Below are 23,661 nucleotides of genomic sequence, written 5' to 3'. Positions count from 1 at the left end.
AAATCGCGTCAATTTCACAACAATTTTGTACAAGGTACCCTACAAGATACTCATTCCAAAACCATGTAATTTAACTATTTTGCCATATTTGCCCGCAAATTGAAAAAGATCCCAGAAAGAGGGGAGGTGGGAAGGTGAAACTGCTTCGTTTGATGACGTCTTCGTGATTAGTTAGGGTAACTATTTTCGACGTGTTCAAAAAAAAAATGCTGCAAATCTTTCCGCAAAATAACGAACACGCTAAAGTACGGCAATTATCAAACAGTGCACTGATTAAGATCATCATTTTTAAACTTTCATCCATTTGTTCAAACTGTATTAGGTTCCTGACAAACACGTGACACACCTTTAATTTTTTTACGTGCTGCACTAAAGTTACGCCTTTGGTATCAATCAATTACAGTATTCAACCCTGTCGTTTCTCTAGCAATCGCATATACATATATGTAGGACGTAAAACAGAACTTGTCCGGTAACTAAAATAGTTTTTTTTTCTTTTTTTTTTGCACTTTGAAAGCAAACGTTACGAAAATCTGGAAGTTTCTTGTAGAGTTAAAATCGGCATTTTTTGACTCACACTCTAATCCACTAAAACTACAATTTCACTTTCCTACCTACGTTTTATTGGTCGCAACTTATAGGTTCTGACAAGGGACGACTTCCTTTACTCTTGGGTGTACTTGCCTCGTGCCCCGAAAGAATTCTAAGTCCCGAAATCGTAAACTTAGCAACATTGCACTTCGGCTCCAGGTGAGAGTAGCCAACTTTGAGTAGGTCCTTCCACTAGGCGAAAAAAAGCTGCGGTGATAGGTTTTCAATTTAACACTTTGCATGAACTTAGAAACTATAAACCGCTATTATAATACACAATCAAACAGAAATAATAAATTGGAAAAATAACCTTGAAGGATATTTACGATTCTGCTTGCTCGACTTGAAATTTGGGGGGTTTGAAACACTGAATAGAGTTTTTCTCCACCTGGAGAAAATCGCCATCAAGTTTGTGCAGAAAGAAGCAAATTTGTGAGGAGTTTATGCGACATTTTATTTAAAATACCTTGCATAATATAGAACAGTTCTCAAAAACATATATTTTACGCTACTTGTCGAGAAAATGTGCTTGAAACACAGGAAGGTGGGAGTCTTCATAAACGTCAACATGTTTCTAAGTGTATAACGTCATGAAGTTAACGTAGAGTAGTTGGTTTGGCGTTGCTTTCCTTATTTTTCATTAAGCGTGAAAGGTCGCGGGTTCAAATCCCACCCTCTCCTCTTTCTTTTCTTTTCTTTTTTTTGTTTGCTGAACAGATACCGTTGATATTAGAATATTTAAAAAATGAATCCGATGCATACTTGAGGGACGTCCCTTCTGCGCATATTTCCCCTTAGAAGTTGGAGATTTCCAGGACTTAAAGTTAAAACTTTCCTTTTTATTTATTGTTCATATGTTGTGTTAACACACACATCATGATTAATTCACAAATCACATATATGTATTCAGGATGTAAAATGTAATGTTATTTAAGTTATGTTATTGTTTGTTCTTCACTGACACCTAAAATATTGATTATTTGATTTCGATATACTAAAAAAAGATATACAGTTATGTTAAGTAGTGATGTAGTGCAGTACTGTAACGAAGGAGAGCGTTTAATGAGTTCAAATTGCTAAGATTGGTAATTTTATGACCTTTCCTTCGTAATGACTGTTGTCAATCCCCTCACACCATCTTACCATGCGTCTAAAACTAATAGTAAATCGCTAATTAACATAAATAAATTGTTATTGCGACGAAGGCCGATTCGATAAGAAACTACTAATAAGTATTTATATAGTGAGTGACAAACAAAAAATTCAAAACCTCATAAAGATCGTTAATTGCTCACTGCTTTGTATCTAAAATGTTTGTCTTCTTTGAACAGAAAGTACGAGTATCAGATATAACAAACTTTCCGCACTAGATTTGCAATATTCTTAACCACCATTACAGACTTAGCTCTATGTAACTTGATTCTCGGCATTACAAATGGCATGTGACTTCCTCCTATCATCGAAATAACTTTCTCTTACTATTTCCTCTAGTGAAATACAGAGACCAATGTTAACTTCTTAGCACTTTACACCCAACGATATACTCCTGAAAAAAATCCTGCCTAGGTGGAGAATCGAACCTACGCCCTCCCTCGTAAGAATCAAGCACGCTACCTCTAGTCCAGGTAGCTCATGTTAAAATTTGCTACCAGTTTGAAGAAACCAATTCACACTTAATGTCATATCTATAATTTCCTCATGGCAATTTTCATGAGGAAACGAATTCAGATAAAATCGAGAAACGCTGAAAGGGAAAAATGATGAACATGTCTATTGGCGTTTTGTCATATTTTGTAAATTGTGTAAAAATTCCGTGTTTTGAACAGCAATCGTTTAGTTACGAAGTATTTTGTTGTTTGTTTAAAGTAGGAACAGGAGAGCGAAAAGGAGTCATTTGAACCAGACCCCGTTTGACAAGAAACTTCAGCTTTTTTCCAAAGACTGTATGAAAAGAGAGAGGAACGTATGAAATATAAAATATGTGTGAAATTAAAACAATGGAAACCTTGAAAGATAATACTAACGAACTTCAAACTATGAAAAACATATTTTCGTGGTGGAAAACTCCAAGTCATTTTCAAAAATATGAACTTGATGTTTTTCTTTATTATGAAGTGGAGATGTGGGACGATACGATCCCTCAGCAAGAAAATTTTAAGTAAGCTACCTCCAACTTTTTCAATGGTCATAATTACTAATTAGGGTCCGGAAGTTGATGAAAAATCAACTTTTTTTCTGACCCTTAAAAACAATGCTAAACCTGATATCATGTCCGTTTCCCTTCGGTTAGAGCCGAAACCATAACAAGATTTCGTTAAGTAAATCATTACCAAAGTTCTCCGTAACATTAAGATAATATTGGGTAACCCCAATCAAGCAACAAATTACGCACCTTTCGACGTTGACTTGAAACAATTTATTCGATTTTTTTTTTGTACCACATTTATCACTATGCTTATATTTTTTACTTCAAAAATGTTAAGCAACTATTCAACAAAAAAAGGGAATGTTCAAAATTTGCAAATAAGCAAAATTTGTGAAGTCTACAATTTTTGTTATCTTACTTTAGTATCTATGCTTCAATCATTTTTTTGAGACGAAGATTAAATCCAATGATTTCAAAATTTAAAAAGACAGTCTTCATTATCATAGGCGTATAAACTACAAAAAACCATAAGAAGAAATCGCGACAATTTCACAACAATTTTGTACAAGGTACCCTACTAGATGCTCATTCAAAAACCAAGTAATTTAACTACTTTGCCATATTTGCCCGCAAATTGAAGGAATTCCAAAAAGAGGGGGGAAGGTGGAACTGCGTTGATTAATGACGTCTTCGTGATTAGTTAAGGTAACTATTTTCGACGTGTTCAAAAAAAAATGCTGCAAGTCTTTCCGCAAAATAACGAAAATGCTAAAGTACGGCAATTATCAAACAGTTTTGTATGCACTGATTAAGATAACCATTTTTGAATTTCATCCATTTTTTCAAACTGTATTAGGTTCCTTACAAACACGTTACACACCGTTAATTTTTTTTACGTGCTGCACTAAAGTTCCGCCTTTGGTATCAATCAATTACAGTATTCAACCCTGTCGTTTCTCTAGCAATCGCATATACATTTGTGTAGGACGTAAAACAGAACTTGTCCGGTAAAAAAATAGTTCTTTTTTAATTTTTTTTTGCACTTTGAAAGTAAATGTTACGAAAATCGGGAAGTTTCTTGTAGAGTTAAAATCGGCATTTTTTGACTCACACTCTAATCCACTAAAACTACAATTTCACTTTCCTACCTTCGTTTTATGCGTCGCAACTTATAGGTTCTGACAGGGGACGACTTCCTTCACTCTTGGGTGTACTTGCCTTGTGGTAAGAAAACCGAAGTACCTCACTCTCCCATTTTCCATATCACTGTTGCATACAAATCGTCAAATGCCACGTTCCTTCCTATGCTTCAATTCGCAACTGGCACCATGTTCCAAACGTAGCTACGTCTATCTTTACATTGAATACTCTTGGATAATGTTCAACAAAACTCGGCAATTCCTCACTAGTTTCTGAAGACGACAAAGTCCAAACTACGTATCCCGAGAGACATTTTGCAGTGGAGCGCTTGAATTACGTGTATTGCCGATACCAAGCTCAAGACACAACTGTTCTGTGCTCACGCAGATGCCCACACACTACCTTCACTTCCTGTAAATTCCGAGCTGCAGATGGCGTGATTACAACGAAATTTTTCGAAAATAGTGAGAAGTGCCATCTGTCGGGAGATCAGGGAATTAAATGATAAGTCGTTATTTTTATCTCTATTCTGAGCGGAGCAATTTCCAACACAACGAGTTGGCCGTTGTAGGATTTTGCGATGTGAATTGTCTGTAGAGAAAAAGAGTTAAAAACCAGATCATGCATTTAACGTTAATATGTCGAAAAACCAATTTTTGATAATAATTCAACATTTTAAAGAAAGTCATCTCTGGGTTGGTCCGTGGAGAATATGAGTTTCAAACGAGTACTAGCATTGAACGGGATTTTCTCAAAAAATCAAGTTTTGATCCTATAGTCGTTATGTCAGAATTAAAACGTTTTTCTGGCTCTGAAAAGCTTAATAATTTAACCATTTAATGAAAATCATCTCTGGCTTGGTCTGTAGGGAAAATGAGTTTCAACGAGTACCTTCGTTGAAAGCGTATATCTCGAATAATCAAATATTCATCTTATAGTCCAAATGTCAGAATTAAAACGTTTTTCAGGCTCTGAAAAGCTTAATAATTTAACATTTTAAAAAAAATCATCTCTGGCTTGGTCTGTAGGGAAAATGAGTCTCAAACGAGTACTAACATTGAACGTGATATTCTCGAAAAATCAAGTTTTATTCCTGTAGTGGAAATGTCATAATAAAATGGATTTTCAAGCTCCGAAAAGCACAATAATTCAACACTTTAAAGAAAATCATCTCTGGCTAGGTCTGTATAGAAAATGAGTTTCAAACAAGTACTAGCATTGAAAGAGTATATCTGGAAAAATCAAGTATTCATACTATAGTCCAAATGTCTGAATTAAAACGAATCTCAGGCTCTGAAAACATAATAATTCAACATTTTAAAGAAAATCATCTCTGGCTTGGTCTGCATAGAAAATGAGTCTGAAGTGAGAATTAGCATTGAACTCGAATTTCTCGAAAAATCTAGTTTTCATCCTATAGTCAAAATGTCATAATTAGAACGCTTTTCAGGCTCTCAAAAGCTTAATAATTCAACATTTTAAAGAAAATCATCTCTGGCTAGGTCTGTATAGAAAATGAGTTTCAAACGAGTACTAGCATTCAAACCGTATATCTCGAGAAATCAAGTATTCATACTATAGTCCAAATGTCAGAATTAAAACGTTTTTCAGGCTCTCAAAAGCTTAATAATTCAACATTTTAAAGAAAATCATCTCTGGTTAGATCTGTATAGAAAATGAGTTTCAAACGAGTACTAGCATTCAAACCGTATATCTCGAGAAATCAAGTATTCATACTATAGTTCAAATGTCTGAATTAAAACGAATCTCAAGCTCTGGAAAGCATAATAATTCAACATTTTTATGAAAATCATGTTTGGCTTGTGTAACGTTCAAGTTTGCAAGGTGCTTTTTATTTTCAAAGATGTGACTGGGCTTGATTTTATATGCTTCCTCAAAGGCCTTAAGCACCTTGGTCGAACTTACAAAATTTAATTGGGGTGGAAGTTATTGCCACGTTGTTCGCGGTAACCCCAATCAAGCAACAAATTACGCCCCTTTCGACGTTGACTAGAAGCAATTTTAAAACACAGTCTTCATTATCATAGGCTTATAAACTACAAAAAACCATACCAAGAAATCGCGTCAATTTCACAACAATTTTGTACAAGGTACCCTACAAGATACTCATTCCAAAACCATGTAATTTAACTATTTTGCCATATTTGCCCGCAAATTGAAAAAGATCCCAGAAAGAGGGGAGGTGGGAAGGTGAAACTGCTTCGTTTGATGACGTCTTCGTGATTAGTTAGGGTAACTATTTTCGACGTGTTCAAAAAAAAAATGCTGCAAATCTTTCCGCAAAATAACGAACACGCTAAAGTACGGCAATTATCAAACAGTGCACTGATTAAGATCATCATTTTTAAACTTTCATCCATTTGTTCAAACTGTATTAGGTTCCTGACAAACACGTGACACACCTTTAATTTTTTTACGTGCTGCACTAAAGTTACGCCTTTGGTATCAATCAATTACAGTATTCAACCCTGTCGTTTCTCTAGCAATCGCATATACATATATGTAGGACGTAAAACAGAACTTGTCCGGTAACTAAAATAGTTTTTTTTTCTTTTTTTTTTGCACTTTGAAAGCAAACGTTACGAAAATCTGGAAGTTTCTTGTAGAGTTAAAATCGGCATTTTTTGACTCACACTCTAATCCACTAAAACTACAATTTCACTTTCCTACCTACGTTTTATTGGTCGCAACTTATAGGTTCTGACAAGGGACGACTTCCTTTACTCTTGGGTGTACTTGCCTCGTGCCCCGAAAGAATTCTAAGTCCCGAAATCGTAAACTTAGCAACATTGCACTTCGGCTCCAGGTGAGAGTAGCCAACTTTGAGTAGGTCCTTCCACTAGGCGAAAAAAAGCTGCGGTGATAGGTTTTCAATTTAACACTTTGCATGAACTTAGAAACTATAAACCGCTATTATAATACACAATCAAACAGAAATAATAAATTGGAAAAATAACCTTGAAGGATATTTACGATTCTGCTTGCTCGACTTGAAATTTGGGGGGTTTGAAACACTGAATAGAGTTTTTCTCCACCTGGAGAAAATCGCCATCAAGTTTGTGCAGAAAGAAGCAAATTTGTGAGGAGTTTATGCGACATTTTATTTAAAATACCTTGCATAATATAGAACAGTTCTCAAAAACATATATTTTACGCTACTTGTCGAGAAAATGTGCTTGAAACACAGGAAGGTGGGAGTCTTCATAAACGTCAACATGTTTCTAAGTGTATAACGTCATGAAGTTAACGTAGAGTAGTTGGTTTGGCGTTGCTTTCCTTATTTTTCATTAAGCGTGAAAGGTCGCGGGTTCAAATCCCACCCTCTCCTCTTTCTTTTCTTTTCTTTTTTTTGTTTGCTGAACAGATACCGTTGATATTAGAATATTTAAAAAATGAATCCGATGCATACTTGAGGGACGTCCCTTCTGCGCATATTTCCCCTTAGAAGTTGGAGATTTCCAGGACTTAAAGTTAAAACTTTCCTTTTTATTTATTGTTCATATGTTGTGTTAACACACACATCATGATTAATTCACAAATCACATATATGTATTCAGGATGTAAAATGTAATGTTATTTAAGTTATGTTATTGTTTGTTCTTCACTGACACCTAAAATATTGATTATTTGATTTCGATATACTAAAAAAAGATATACAGTTATGTTAAGTAGTGATGTAGTGCAGTACTGTAACGAAGGAGAGCGTTTAATGAGTTCAAATTGCTAAGATTGGTAATTTTATGACCTTTCCTTCGTAATGACTGTTGTCAATCCCCTCACACCATCTTACCATGCGTCTAAAACTAATAGTAAATCGCTAATTAACATAAATAAATTGTTATTGCGACGAAGGCCGATTCGATAAGAAACTACTAATAAGTATTTATATAGTGAGTGACAAACAAAAAATTCAAAACCTCATAAAGATCGTTAATTGCTCACTGCTTTGTATCTAAAATGTTTGTCTTCTTTGAACAGAAAGTACGAGTATCAGATATAACAAACTTTCCGCACTAGATTTGCAATATTCTTAACCACCATTACAGACTTAGCTCTATGTAACTTGATTCTCGGCATTACAAATGGCATGTGACTTCCTCCTATCATCGAAATAACTTTCTCTTACTATTTCCTCTAGTGAAATACAGAGACCAATGTTAACTTCTTAGCACTTTACACCCAACGATATACTCCTGAAAAAAATCCTGCCTAGGTGGAGAATCGAACCTACGCCCTCCCTCGTAAGAATCAAGCACGCTACCTCTAGTCCAGGTAGCTCATGTTAAAATTTGCTACCAGTTTGAAGAAACCAATTCACACTTAATGTCATATCTATAATTTCCTCATGGCAATTTTCATGAGGAAACGAATTCAGATAAAATCGAGAAACGCTGAAAGGGAAAAATGATGAACATGTCTATTGGCGTTTTGTCATATTTTGTAAATTGTGTAAAAATTCCGTGTTTTGAACAGCAATCGTTTAGTTACGAAGTATTTTGTTGTTTGTTTAAAGTAGGAACAGGAGAGCGAAAAGGAGTCATTTGAACCAGACCCCGTTTGACAAGAAACTTCAGCTTTTTTCCAAAGACTGTATGAAAAGAGAGAGGAACGTATGAAATATAAAATATGTGTGAAATTAAAACAATGGAAACCTTGAAAGATAATACTAACGAACTTCAAACTATGAAAAACATATTTTCGTGGTGGAAAACTCCAAGTCATTTTCAAAAATATGAACTTGATGTTTTTCTTTATTATGAAGTGGAGATGTGGGACGATACGATCCCTCAGCAAGAAAATTTTAAGTAAGCTACCTCCAACTTTTTCAATGGTCATAATTACTAATTAGGGTCCGGAAGTTGATGAAAAATCAACTTTTTTTCTGACCCTTAAAAACAATGCTAAACCTGATATCATGTCCGTTTCCCTTCGGTTAGAGCCGAAACCATAACAAGATTTCGTTAAGTAAATCATTACCAAAGTTCTCCGTAACATTAAGATAATATTGGGTAACCCCAATCAAGCAACAAATTACGCACCTTTCGACGTTGACTTGAAACAATTTATTCGATTTTTTTTTTGTACCACATTTATCACTATGCTTATATTTTTTACTTCAAAAATGTTAAGCAACTATTCAACAAAAAAAGGGAATGTTCAAAATTTGCAAATAAGCAAAATTTGTGAAGTCTACAATTTTTGTTATCTTACTTTAGTATCTATGCTTCAATCATTTTTTTGAGACGAAGATTAAATCCAATGATTTCAAAATTTAAAAAGACAGTCTTCATTATCATAGGCGTATAAACTACAAAAAACCATAAGAAGAAATCGCGACAATTTCACAACAATTTTGTACAAGGTACCCTACTAGATGCTCATTCAAAAACCAAGTAATTTAACTACTTTGCCATATTTGCCCGCAAATTGAAGGAATTCCAAAAAGAGGGGGGAAGGTGGAACTGCGTTGATTAATGACGTCTTCGTGATTAGTTAAGGTAACTATTTTCGACGTGTTCAAAAAAAAATGCTGCAAGTCTTTCCGCAAAATAACGAAAATGCTAAAGTACGGCAATTATCAAACAGTTTTGTATGCACTGATTAAGATAACCATTTTTGAATTTCATCCATTTTTTCAAACTGTATTAGGTTCCTTACAAACACGTTACACACCGTTAATTTTTTTTACGTGCTGCACTAAAGTTCCGCCTTTGGTATCAATCAATTACAGTATTCAACCCTGTCGTTTCTCTAGCAATCGCATATACATTTGTGTAGGACGTAAAACAGAACTTGTCCGGTAAAAAAATAGTTCTTTTTTAATTTTTTTTTGCACTTTGAAAGTAAATGTTACGAAAATCGGGAAGTTTCTTGTAGAGTTAAAATCGGCATTTTTTGACTCACACTCTAATCCACTAAAACTACAATTTCACTTTCCTACCTTCGTTTTATGCGTCGCAACTTATAGGTTCTGACAGGGGACGACTTCCTTCACTCTTGGGTGTACTTGCCTTGTGGTAAGAAAACCGAAGTACCTCACTCTCCCATTTTCCATATCACTGTTGCATACAAATCGTCAAATGCCACGTTCCTTCCTATGCTTCAATTCGCAACTGGCGCCATGTTCCAAACGTAGCTACGTCTATCTTTACATTGAATACTCTTGGATAATGTTCAACAAAACTCGGCAATTCCTCACTAGTTTCTGAAGACGACAAAGTCCAAACTACGTATCCAGAGAGACATTTTGCAGTGGAGCGCTTGAATTACGTGTATTGCCGATACCAAGCACAAGACGCAACTGTTCTGTGCTCACGCAGATGCCCACACACTACCTTCACTTCCTGTAAATTCCGAGCTGCAGATGGCGTGATTACAACGAAATTTTTCGAAAATAGTGAGAAGTGCCATCTGTCGGGAGATCAGGGAATTAAATGATAAGTCGTTATTTTTATCTCTATTCTGAGCAGAGCAATTTCCAACACAACGAGTTGGCCGTTGTAGGATTTTGCGATGTGAATTGTCTGTAGAGAAAAAGAGTTAAAAACCAGATCATGCATTTAACGTTAATATGTCGAAAAACCAATTTTTGATAATAATTCAACATTTTAAAGAAAGTCATCTCTGGGTTGGTCCGTGGAGAATATGAGTTTCAAACGAGTACTAGCATTGAACGGGATTTTCTCAAAAAATCAAGTTTTGATCCTATAGTCGTTATGTCAGAATTAAAACGTTTTTCTGGCTCTGAAAAGCTTAATAATTTAACCGTTTAATGAAAATCATCTCTGGCTTGGTCTGTAGGGAAAATAAGTCTCAAACGAGTACTAACATTGAACGTGATATTCTCGAAAAATCAAGTTTTATTCCTGTAGTGGAAATGTCATAATAAAATGGATTTTCAAGCTCCGAAAAGCACAATAATTCAACACTTTAAAGAAAATCATCTCTGGCTAGGTCTGTATAGAAAATGAGTTTCAAACGAGTACTAGCATTCAAACCGTATATCTCGAGAAATCAAGTATTCATACTATAGTTCAAATGTCTGAATTAAAACGAATCTCAAGCTCTGAAAAGCATAATAATTCAACATTTTAAAGAAAATCATCTCTGCCTTGGTCTGTAGAGAAAATGAGTTTCAAACAAGTACCTTAATTGAAAGCGTATATCTAGAAAAATCAAGTATTCATCTTATAGTCCAATTGTCAGAATTAAAACGCTTTTCAGGCTCAAACATAATAATTCAACATTTTTATGAAAATCATCTTTGGCTTGTGTAACGTTCAAGTTTGCAAGGTGCTTTTTATTTTCAAAGATGTGACTGGGCTTGATTTTATATGCTTCCTCAAAGGCTTTAAGCACCTTGGTCGAACTTATCTTATATGAGTTTCAAACAAGTACCTTAATTGAAAGCGTATATCTAGAAAAATCAAGTATTCATCTTATAGTCCAATTGTCAGAATTAAAACGCTTTTCAGGCTCAAACATAATAATTCAACATTTTTATGAAAATCATCTTTGGCTTGTGTAACGTTCAAGTTTGCAAGGTGCTTTTTATTTTCAAAGATGTGACTGGGCTTGATTTTATATGCTTCCTCAAAGGCTTTAAGCACCTTGGTCGAACTTACAAAATTTAATTGGGGTGGAAGTTATTGCCACGTTGTTCGCGGTAACCCCAATCAAGCAACAAATTACGCCCCTTTCGACGTTGACTAGAAGCAATTTTAAAACACAGTCTTCATTATCATAGGCTTATAAACTACAAAAAACCATACCAAGAAATCGCGTCAATTTCACAACAATTTTGTACAAGGTACCCTACAAGATACTCATTCCAAAACCATGTAATTTAACTATTTTGCCATATTTGCCCGCAAATTGAAAAATATCCCAGAAAGAGGGGAGGTGGGAAGGTGAAACTGCTTCGTTTGATGACGTCTTCGTGATTAGTTAGGGTAACTATTTTCGACGTGTTCAAAAAAAAAATGCTGCAAGTCTTTCCGCAAAATAACGAACACGCTAAAGTACGGCAATTATCAAACAGTGCACTGATTAAGATCATCATTTTTAAACTTTCATCCATTTGTTCAAACTGTATTAGGTTCCTGACAAACACGTGACACACCTTTAATTTTTTTACGTGCTGCACTAAAGTTACGCCTTTGGTATCAATCAATTACAGTATTCAACCCTGTCGTTTCTCTAGCAATCGCATATACATATATGTAGGACGTAAAACAGAACTTGTCCGGTAACTAAAATAGTTTTTTTTCTTTTTTTTTTGCACTTTGAAAGCAAACGTTACGAAAATCTGGAAGTTTCTTGTAGAGTTAAAATCGGCATTTTTTGACTCACACTCTAATCCACTAAAACTACAATTTCACTTTCCTACCTACGTTTTATTGGTCGCAACTTATAGGTTCTGACAAGGGACGACTTCCTTTACTCTTGGGTGTACTTGCCTCGTGCCCCGAAAGAATTCTAAGTCCCGAAATCGTAAACTTAGCAACATTGCACTTCGGCTCCAGGTGAGAGTAGCCAACTTTGAGTAGGTCCTTCCACTAGGCGAAAAAAAGCTGCGGTGATAGGTTTTCAATTTAACACTTTGCATGAACTTAGAAACTATAAACCGCTATTATAATACACAATCAAACAGAAATAATAAATTGGAAAAATAACCTTGAAGGATATTTACGATTCTGCTTGCTCGACTTGAAATTTGGGGTGTTTGAAACACTGAATAGAGTTTTTCTCCACCTGGAGAAAATCGCCATCAAGTTTGTGCAGAAAGAAGCAAATTTGTGAGGAGTTTATGCGACATTTTATTTAAAATACCTTGCATAATATAGAACAGTTCTCAAAAACATATATTTTACGCTACTTGTCGAGAAAATGTGCTTGAAACACAGGAAGGTGGGAGTCTTCATAAACGTCAACATGTTTCTAAGTGTATAACGTCATGAAGTTAACGTAGAGTAGTTGGTTTGGCGTTACTTTCCTTATTTTTCATTAAGCGTGAAAGGTCGCGGGTTCAAATCCCACCCTCTCCTCTTTCTTTTCTTTTCTTTTTTTTGTTTGCTGAACAGATACCGTTGATATTAGAATATTTAAAAAATGAATCCGATGCATACTTGAGGGACGTCCCTTCTGCGCATATTTCCCCTTAGAAGTTGGAGATTTCCAGGACTTAAAGTTAAAACTTTCCTTTTTATTTATTGTTCATATGTTGTGTTAACACACACATCATGATTAATTCACAAATCACATATATGTATTCAGGATGTAAAATGTAATGTTATTTAAGTTATGTTATTGTTTGTTCTTCACTGACACCTAAAATATTGATTATTTGATTTCGATATACTAAAAAAAGATATACAGTTATGTTAAGTAGTGATGTAGTGCAGTACTGTAACGAAGGAGAGCGTTTAATGAGTTCAAATTGCTAAGATTGGTAATTTTATGACCTTTCCTTCGTAATGACTGTTGTCAATCCCCTCACCACCATCTTACCATGCGTCTAAAACTAATAGTAAATCGCTAATTAACATAAATAAATTGTTATTGCGACGAAGGCCGATTCGATAAGAAACTACTAATAAGTATTTATATAGTGAGTGACAAACAAAAAATTCAAAACCTCATAAAGATCGTTAATTGCTCACTGCTTTGTATCTAAAATGTTTGTCTTCTTTGAACAGAAAGTACGAGTATCAGATATAACAAACTTTCCGCACTAGATTTGCAATATTCTTAACCACCATTACAGACTTAGCTCTATGTAACTTGATTCTCGGCATTACAAATGGCATGTGACTTCCTCCTATCATCGAAATAACTTTCTCTTACTATTTCCTCTAGTGAAATACAGAGACCAATGTTAACTTCTTAGCACTTTACACCCAACGATATACTCCTGAAAAAAATCCTGCCTAGGTGGAGAATCGAACCTACGCCCTCCCTCGTAAGAATCAAGCACGCTACCTCTAGTCCAGGTAGCTCATGTTAAAATTTGCTACCAGTTTGAAGAAACCAATTCACACTTAATGTCATATCTATAATTTCCTCATGGCAATTTTCATGAGGAAACGAATTCAGATAAAATCGAGAAACGCTGAAAGGGAAAAATGATGAACATGTCTATTGGCGTTTTGTCATATTTTGTAAATTGTGTAAAAATTCCGTGTTTTGAACAGCAATCGTTTAGTTACGAAGTATTTTGTTGTTTGTTTAAAGTAGGAACAGGAGAGCGAAAAGGAGTCATTTGAACCAGACCCCGTTTGACAAGAAACTTCAGCTTTTTACCAAATACTGTATGAAAAGAGAGAGTATTCAACCCTGTCGTTTCTCTAGCAATCGCATATACATTTGTGTAGGACGTAAAACAGAACTTGTCCGGTAAAAAAATAGTTCTTTTTTAATTTTTTTTTGCACTTTGAAAGTAAATGTTACGAAAATCGGGAAGTTTCTTGTAGAGTTAAAATCGGCATTTTTTGACTCACACTCTAGTCCACTAAAACTACAATTTCACTTTCCTACCTTCGTTTTATGCGTCGCAACTTATAGGTTCTGACAGGGGACGACTTCCTTCACTCTTGGGTGTACTTGCCTTGTGGTAAGAAAACCGAAGTACCTCACTCTCCCATTTTCCATATCACTGTTGCATACAAATCGTCAAATGCCACGTTCCTTCCTATGCTTCAATTCGCAACTGGCACCATGTTCCAAACGTAGCTACGTCTATCTTTACATTGAATACTCTTGGATAATGTTCAACAAAACTCGGCAATTCCTCACTAGTTTCTGAAGACGACAAAGTCCAAACTACGTATCCCGAGAGACATTTTGCAGTGGAGCGCTTGAATTACGTGTATTGCCGATACCAAGCACAAGACGCAACTGTTCTGTGCTCACGCAGATGCCCACACACTACCTTCACTTCCTGTAAATTCCGAGCTGCAGATGGCGTGATTACAACGAAATTTTTCGAAAATAGTGAGAAGTGCCATCTGTCGGGAGATCAGGGAATTAAATGATAAGTCGTTATTTTTATCTCTATTCTGAGCGGAGCAATTTCCAACACAACGAGTTGGCCGTTGTAGGATTTTGCGATGTGAATTGTCTGTAGAGAAAAAGAGTTAAAAACCAGATCATGCATTTAACGTTAATATGTCGAAAAACCAATTTTTGATAATAATTCAACATTTTAAAGAAAGTCATCTCTGGGTTGGTCCGTGGAGAATATGAGTTTCAAACGAGTACTAGCATTGAACGGGATTTTCTCAAAAAATCAAGTTTTGATCCTATAGTCGTTATGTCAGAATTAAAACGTTTTTCTGGCTCTGAAAAGCTTAATAATTTAACCGTTTAATGAAAATCATCTCTGGCTTGGTCTGTAGGGAAAATGAGTTTCAACGAGTACCTTCGTTGAAAGCGTATATCTCGAATAATCAAGTATTCATCTTATAGTCAAAATATCATAATTAGAACGCTTTTCAGGCTCTCAAAAGCTTAATAATTCAACATTTTAAAGAAAATCATCTCTGGCTAGGTCTGTATAGAAAATGAGTTTCAAACGAGTACTAGCATTCAAACCGTATATCTCGAGAAATCAAGTATTCATACTATAGTTCAAATGTCTGAATTAAAACGAATCTCAAGCTCTGAAAAGCATAATAATTCAACATTTTAATGAAAATCATCTCTGCCTTGGTCTGTAGAGAAAATGAGTTTCAAACAAGTACCTTAATTGAAAGCGTATATCTAGAAAAATCAAGTATTCATCTTATAGTCCAATTGTCAGAATTAAAACGCTTTTCAGGCTCAAACATAATAATTCAACATTTTTATAAAAATCATCTTTGGCTTGTGTAACGTTCAAGTTTGCAAGGTGCTTTTTATTTTCAAAGATGTGACTGGGCTTGATTTTATATGCTTCCTCAAAGGCTTTAAGCACCTTGGTCGAACTTACAAAATTTAATTGGGGTGGAAGTTATTGCCACGTTGTTCGCGGTAACCCCAATCAAGCAACAAATTACGCCCCTTTCGACGTTGACTAGAAGCAATTTTAAAACACAGTCTTCATTATCATAGGCTTATAAACTACAAAAAACCATACCAAGAAATCGCGTCAATTTCACAACAATTTTGTACAAGGTACCCTACAAGATACTCATTCCAAAACCATGTAATTTAACTATTTTGCCATATTTGCCCGCAAATTGAAAAAGATCCCAGAAAGAGGGGAGGTGGGAAGGTGAAACTGCTTCGTTTGATGACGTCTTCGTGATTAGTTAGGGTAACTATTTTCGACGTGTTCAAAAAAAAAATGCTGCAAGTCTTTCCGCAAAATAACGAACACGCTAAAGTACGGCAATTATCAAACAGTGCACTGATTAAGATCATCATTTTTAAACTTTCATCCATTTGTTCAAACTGTATTAGGTTCCTGACAAACACGTGACACACCTTTAATTTTTTTACGTGCTGCACTAAAGTTACGCCTTTGGTATCAATCAATTACAGTATTCAACCCTGTCGTTTCTCTAGCAATCGCATATACATATATGTAGGACGTAAAACAGAACTTGTCCGGTAACTAAAATAGTTTTTTTTCTTTTTTTTTTGCACTTTGAAAGCAAACGTTACGAAAATCTGGAAGTTTCTTGTAGAGTTAAAATCGGCATTTTTTGACTCACACTCTAATCCACTAAAACTACAATTTCACTTTCCTACCTACGTTTTATTGGTCGCAACTTATAGGTTCTGACAAGGGACGACTTCCTTTACTCTTGGGTGTACTTGCCTCGTGCCCCGAAAGAATTCTAAGTCCCGAAATCGTAAACTTAGCAACATTGCACTTCGGCTCCAGGTGAGAGTAGCCAACTTTGAGTAGGTCCTTCCACTAGGCGAAAAAAAGCTGCGGTGATAGGTTTTCAATTTAACACTTTGCATGAACTTAGAAACTATAAACCGCTATTATAATACACAATCAAACAGAAATAATAAATTGGAAAAATAACCTTGAAGGATATTTACGATTCTGCTTGCTCGACTTGAAATTTGGGGTGTTTGAAACACTGAATAGAGTTTTTCTCCACCTGGAGAAAATCGCCATCAAGTTTGTGCAGAAAGAAGCAAATTTGTGAGGAGTTTATGCGACATTTTATTTAAAATACCTTGCATAATATAGAACAGTTCTCAAAAACATATATTTTACGCTACTTGTCGAGAAAATGTGCTTGAAACACAGGAAGGTGGGAGTCTTCATAAACGTCAACATGTTTCTAAGTGTATAACGTCATGAAGTTAACGTAGAGTAGTTGGTTTGGCGTTGCTTTCCTTATTTTTCATTAAGCGTGAAAGGTCGCGGGTTCAAATCCCACCCTCTCCTCTTTCTTTTCTTTTCTTTTTTTTGTTTGCTGAACAGATACCGTTGATATTAGAATATTTAAAAAATGAATCCGATGCATACTTGAGGGACGTCCCTTCTGCGCATATTTCCCCTTAGAAGTTGGAGATTTCCAGGACTTAAAGTTAAAACTTTCCTTTTTATTTATTGTTCATATGTTGTGTTAACACACACATCATGATTAATTCACAAATCACATATATGTATTCAGGATGTAAAATGTAATGTTATTTAAGTTATGTTATTGTTTGTTCTTCACTGACACCTAAAATATTGATTATTTGATTTCGATATACTAAAAAAAGATATACAGTTATGTTAAGTAGTGATGTAGTGCAGTACTGTAACGAAGGAGAGCGTTTAATGAGTTCAAATTGCTAAGATTGGTAATTTTATGACCTTTCCTTCGTAATGACTGTTGTCAATCCCCTCACCACCATCTTACCATGCGTCTAAAACTAATAGTAAATCGCTAATTAACATAAATAAATTGTTATTGCGACGAAGGCCGATTCGATAAGAAACTACTAATAAGTATTTATATAGTGAGTGACAAACAAAAAATTCAAAACCTCATAAAGATCGTTAATTGCTCACTGCTTTGTATCTAAAATGTTTGTCTTCTTTGAACAGAAAGTACGAGTATCAGATATAACAAACTTTCCGCACTAGATTTGCAATATTCTTAACCACCATTACAGACTTAGCTCTATGTAACTTGATTCTCCGCATTACAAATGGCATGTGACTTCCTCCTATCATCGAAATAACTTTATCTTACTATTTCCTCTCGTGAAATACAGAGACCAATGTTAACTTCTTAGCACTTTACACCCAACGATATACTCCTGAAAAAAATCCTGCCTAGGTGGAGAATCGAACCTACGCCCTCCCTCGTAAGAATCAAGCACGCTACCTCTAGTCCAGGTAGCTCATGTTAAAATTTGCTACCAGTTTGAAGAAACCAATTCACACTTAATGTCATATCTATAATTTCCTCATGGCAATTTTCATGAGGAAACGAATTCAGATAAAATCGAGAAACGCTGAAAGGGAAAAATGATGAACATGTCTATTGGCGTTTTGTCATATTTTGTAAATTGTGTAAAAATTCCGTGTTTTGAACAGCAATCGTTTAGTTACGAAGTATTTTGTTGTTTGTTTAAAGTAGGAACAGGAGAGCGAAAAGGAGTCATTTGAACCAGACCCCGTTTGACAAGAAACTTCAGCTTTTTTCCAAAGACTGTATGAAAAGAGAGAGGAACGTATGAAATATAAAATATGTGTGAAATTAAAACAATGGAAACCTTGAAAGATAATACTAACGAACTTCAAACTATGAAAAACATATTTTCGTGGTGGAAAACTCCAAGTCATTTTCAAAAATATGAACTTGATGTTTTTCTTTATTATGAAGTGGAGATGTGGGACGATACGATCCCTCAGCAAGAAAATTTTAAGTAAGCTACCTCCAACTTTTTCAATGGTCATAATTACTAATTAGGGTCCGGAAGTTGATGAAAAATCAACTTTTTTTCTGACCCTTAAAAACAATGCTAAACCTGATATCATGTCCGTTTCCCTTCGGTTAGAGCCGAAACCATAACAAGATTTCGTTAAGTAAATCATTACCAAAGTTCTCCGTAACATTAAGATAATATTGGGTAACCCCAATCAAGCAACAAATTACGCACCTTTCGAAGTTGACTTGAAACAATTTATTCGAATTTTTTTTTTGTACCACATTTATCACTATGCTTATATTTGTACTTCAAAAATGTTAAGCAACTATTCAACAAAAAAAGGGAATGTTCAAAATTTGCAAATAAGCAAAATTTGTGAAGTCTACAATTTTTGTTATCTTACTTTAGTATCTATGCTTCAATCATTTTTTTGAGACGAAGATTAAATCCAATGATTTCAAAATTTAAAAAGACAGTCTTCATTATCATAGGCGTATAAACTACAAAAACCATAAGAAGAAATCGCGACAATTTCACAACAATTTTGTACAAGGTACCCTACTAGATGCTCATTCAAAAACCAAGTAATTTAACTACTTTGCCATATTTGCCCGCAAATTGAAGGAATTCCAAAAAGAGGGGGGAAGGTGGAACTGCGTTGATTAATGACGTCTTCGTGATTAGTTAAGGTAACTATTTTCGACGTGTTCAAAAAAAAATGCTGCAAGTCTTTCCGCAAAATAACGAAAATGCTAAAGTACGGCAATTATCAAACAGTTTTGTATGCACTGATTAAGATAACCATTTTTGAATTTCATCCATTTTTTCAAACTGTATTAGGTTCCTAGTAGACCTAGTGGCCCGGTACTGAATCATCATTTGGAGCTCGAACCATCATTTGGAGCTCGATCGCCTTAATGGATTTCTCTCGTAAGGCATGTGTTGCCAACTCCTTACCCGAAAAAATCACCAAGGTTGTGGCGCTCGTCGTAGCCTTTTATGATGTACATTTTGAGGGGCAGAGTTGACAACACTGTGGGTTTACTGTAGCCTTTTATGAGGGGGGTTTATTGCCCTCTGTTTACATCTGGCAACACTACCGTAGATTTGTTTACAGTGTTGTTAACCTACTGGGTTTTTTCACTGTAAATTTTCATCAAAGGACCTGAGGGGTCCATGTATTTTTTATGTCTGGCAATACTGTTGGGGGCCTAGTGTTGGCGACACTGTAGGTTTACTGTAGCCTTTTATGAGGGGGGTCTATTGTTTTCTGTTTACATCTGGCAATTTTATTGGATGTTTTTTTTTTGAGGCTCGAAATTATTATTTGAGGCTTGAAATCATTATTTGAGGCTCGTCGGTGTTGCGTACCCACTCTACAAAAATTCCACTATATGATCTTTCACTGGCTAAGCTAACCTACACATAGGAGTTGGCAGCACTGACTTATAAACCTATTGGGTCTTCTTGGCATGTTTTTTCATGATGTGTTGCTAGGCTATTGAGCATCTTGGCGTATACAATGTATATATTTTGAGGGGGGGGTTATAGCTTTTTATGCTGTACGAATACTGGAAGCTTGACAGTGACAACCAACAGAGTAGGTAAACCTACATCCAGGAACTGGCAAACACTAGTTTCTGACAGTGAATTTGAAATAAAATATTAAACAAAATACATGAGTAAGCACTGTGATTACAAATAGTACCAGTGTTATGCCCCCAACTCCAACTGGACAACTGGGGAAAATAATTGTACAACAATTTGTACCTAATTGTACAATACTTGTACCTAATTGTACAACATATACACAGACATAAAAGAGAGAGCCTTCCCGTAACTTACTTCATGTACAATTTATATGTTTTTACAACTGTGAAAAAGAAAGCATATGTGTTCTGTATGCATACATTTATTCTTATTTTTCGAAGTTGAATGAAAGCACGTGTTTTTACGCTCTCGTAATACTGACCTTGCCCCCAGTGATTTTAAATTGCTTCCATCCGCTTTTTTTTTTCTGTGTTATTTCCGCATGCACGCAACATTCGCTTTCAATAGACAGAAGGAGTGTTAGTATAGCAGGCTCCGAGTTTACAATTTATTAAATTAACAAATAATTTATGTAAGAATATACTTGTACTTACCGAACACAAAATAATAAAAAGCACATGTGAATATTTGCGTGTGTTCATGTTATATGACGACTGAGTAAAAAAATAATGTTGACTCCCCGAAAGATAAAAGTTCCCGGTTCGACATCAGATGCATGCAAATTTTATGTTTTGCTCTCCAAAATCTTGATTTTTATGTTTGTGCTATTTGTCATACAGCAGAGGAGAAGAGGGGAGAGGGGAGGGGAGGGGGTACTATTAGCGCCATCTATTAGCAAACAATAGAAATAAAAAAGTAGGGTCAAACTTTTTCAACACCCAAAAATTTTAAACGTCCTCGCGTAGTAATACGATCTAGCTGAAGATGTTTAAAAGAGTACTCTTAGTCGACGAAGCTAATTGCTAGGGCCCATATATTGCTAAAATGTTCTTTGATTTGCATATTTCTCATACCGCCATATGTTGTTCTAGTTGACTTCTTCCAAAAAAATGCTAATTAGCGAGAGTTAATTAAGCAAGGCAAGTAAAAGAAGCAAATAGAACAGCATATGTGCCGGCGTGAGAATATGTAAAAATTCGATTCAGAGGTGGATCGAATTAAAATTGGGGGATATTTTGCATTTTTTCCCTATAATGTACAAAACATTTACCGTACATAATTTTTTCTATTTACAACAGTATAAAATAAGAGGAATGTGTGACAATATACATATTAATTAGGAAAGTATGTTGTATGCTAGGTTAGCTAATTGTGTCTTCTACAGCTTCACTGTATAGAGGGAAGATGGAAAAAGAGAGCTCTACGGAAACTGACGCTCTTAACAATATTGTACGCCCGTGAAAATTATATATAAATAAGGCATAAGCGTATTATCTGCTTTCACGTCAGATTTTCCCAACCTGTGAGCTGTAGTGTTTAGGTGACAAGCGACCTGCTCAAATATAATACCGTTGACAATATTGAACGCCCCGTGAAAATTATATATAAATAAGGCATAAGCGTATTATCTGCTTTCACGTCAGATTTTCCCAACCTGCGAGCTGTAGTGTTTAGGTGACAAGAGACCTGCTCAAATATAATACCGTTGACAATATTGAACGCCCCGTGAAAATTATATATAAATAAGGCATAAGCGTATTATCTGCTTTCACGTCAGATTTTCCCAACCTGCGAGCTGTAGTGTTTAGGTGACAAGCGACCTGCTCAAATATAATACCGTTGACAATATTGAACGCCCCGTGAAAATTATATATAAATAAGGCATAAGCGTATTATCTGCTTTCACGTCAGATTTTCCCAACCTGTGAGCTGTAGTGTTTAGGTGACAAGCGACCTGCTCAAATATAATACCGTTGACAATATTGAACGCCCCGTGAAAATTATATATAAATAAGGCATAAGCGTATTATCTGCTTTCATGTCAGATTTTCCCAACCTGCGAGCTGTAGTGTTTAGGTGACAAACGACCCGCTCAAATATAATACCGTTGACAATATTGAACGCCCCGTGAAAATTATATATAAATAAGGCATAAGCGTATTATCTGCTTTCACGTCAGATTTTCCCAACCTGCGAGCTGTAGTGTTTAGGTGACAAGCGACCTGCTCAAATATAATACCGTTGACAATATTGAACGCCCCGTGAAAATTATATATAAATAAGGCATAAGCGTATTATCTGCTTTCACGTCAGATTTTCCCAACCTGTGAGCTGTAGTGTTTAGGTGACAAGCGACCTGCTCAAATATAATACCGTTGACAATATTGAACGCCCCGTGAAAATTATATATAAATAAGGCATAAGCGTATTATCTGCTTTCACGTCAGATTTTCCCAACCTGTGAGCTGTAGTGTTTAGGTGACAAACGACCTGCTCAAATATAATACTGTTGACAATATTGTACGTATATTGTATTGTATAGGAGACTAGAAGCATATAATTTGGCGAAAAAAAAAAAAAACGGGTAAGGTCATAGAAAATAGTTAAAAAAAAAGTGAGCAATTATATTTTGCATTGCACAGCATTAGGTATTAAATAACATACCCCCAAAAAATCTCTGCATTATGCGTTCTGTAAAAAATTGCCCTACGTGCCAAATTGGTGTGTCAAGTCAACATTTTCAAAGGCACTGTCGTACTTGTGTGCCGGGAAAGCGAATATGTGCAACCAAACTGTGCTCTAAGTGTGGAAAAAATATTTCTATTGACAACTTCAAGCGACACCAGCCTACTTGCAAGAGCACTGGAACATCTCTACCGCAACCTTCCAAGCGAAAGGTAGAAGTAACCCCCCTCGATGCATCGCCACCTGCCAAACGCGTCAAGCTGGCGAAGAAAGCAGACCGATTTGCGTTTGAGCATTTATTAGAAGACTTTAACATAACATCAGACAGCTCATGCGATGTGCGTAGTTTTCTGGAGAGCGAGCGAGCTAAGATAATATCCATCCTCAACGATGCATTGGCTACATACTCCACTAAATTCTATGCTGTGCTATGCTGCAAGTATAAGAAACCGTCTGATGAAATATATAAATTCTTCCATGCCACAAAAGCAAAAACACTGCATCAGGCAGATATCACTGACCTCGACAGCATCTACAACAAGTTTGTCGAGGAGTTTGTGGCAAAGCACGAGGAGCATCAGGCTAAAGGCTCGGGCGGTTCGCTGTGTGGCGACCCCCACGAACTTTGTCTGACACTTAGCAAGTTCCTACCACTGGCAGGGTCTAGCTATATTGCCCTGCCACCCGAGGTTGAAGCAAGGAAAGCTGTTCTTAAT

The sequence above is a fragment of the Lepisma saccharinum genome, chromosome 12 (genome assembly GCF_977018435.1).
Source record: "Lepisma saccharinum chromosome 12, izLepSacc3.1, whole genome shotgun sequence".
NCBI classification, from domain to species: domain Eukaryota; kingdom Metazoa; phylum Arthropoda; class Insecta; order Zygentoma; family Lepismatidae; genus Lepisma; species Lepisma saccharinum.
Note: the sequence above shows the minus strand (reverse complement) of the source record.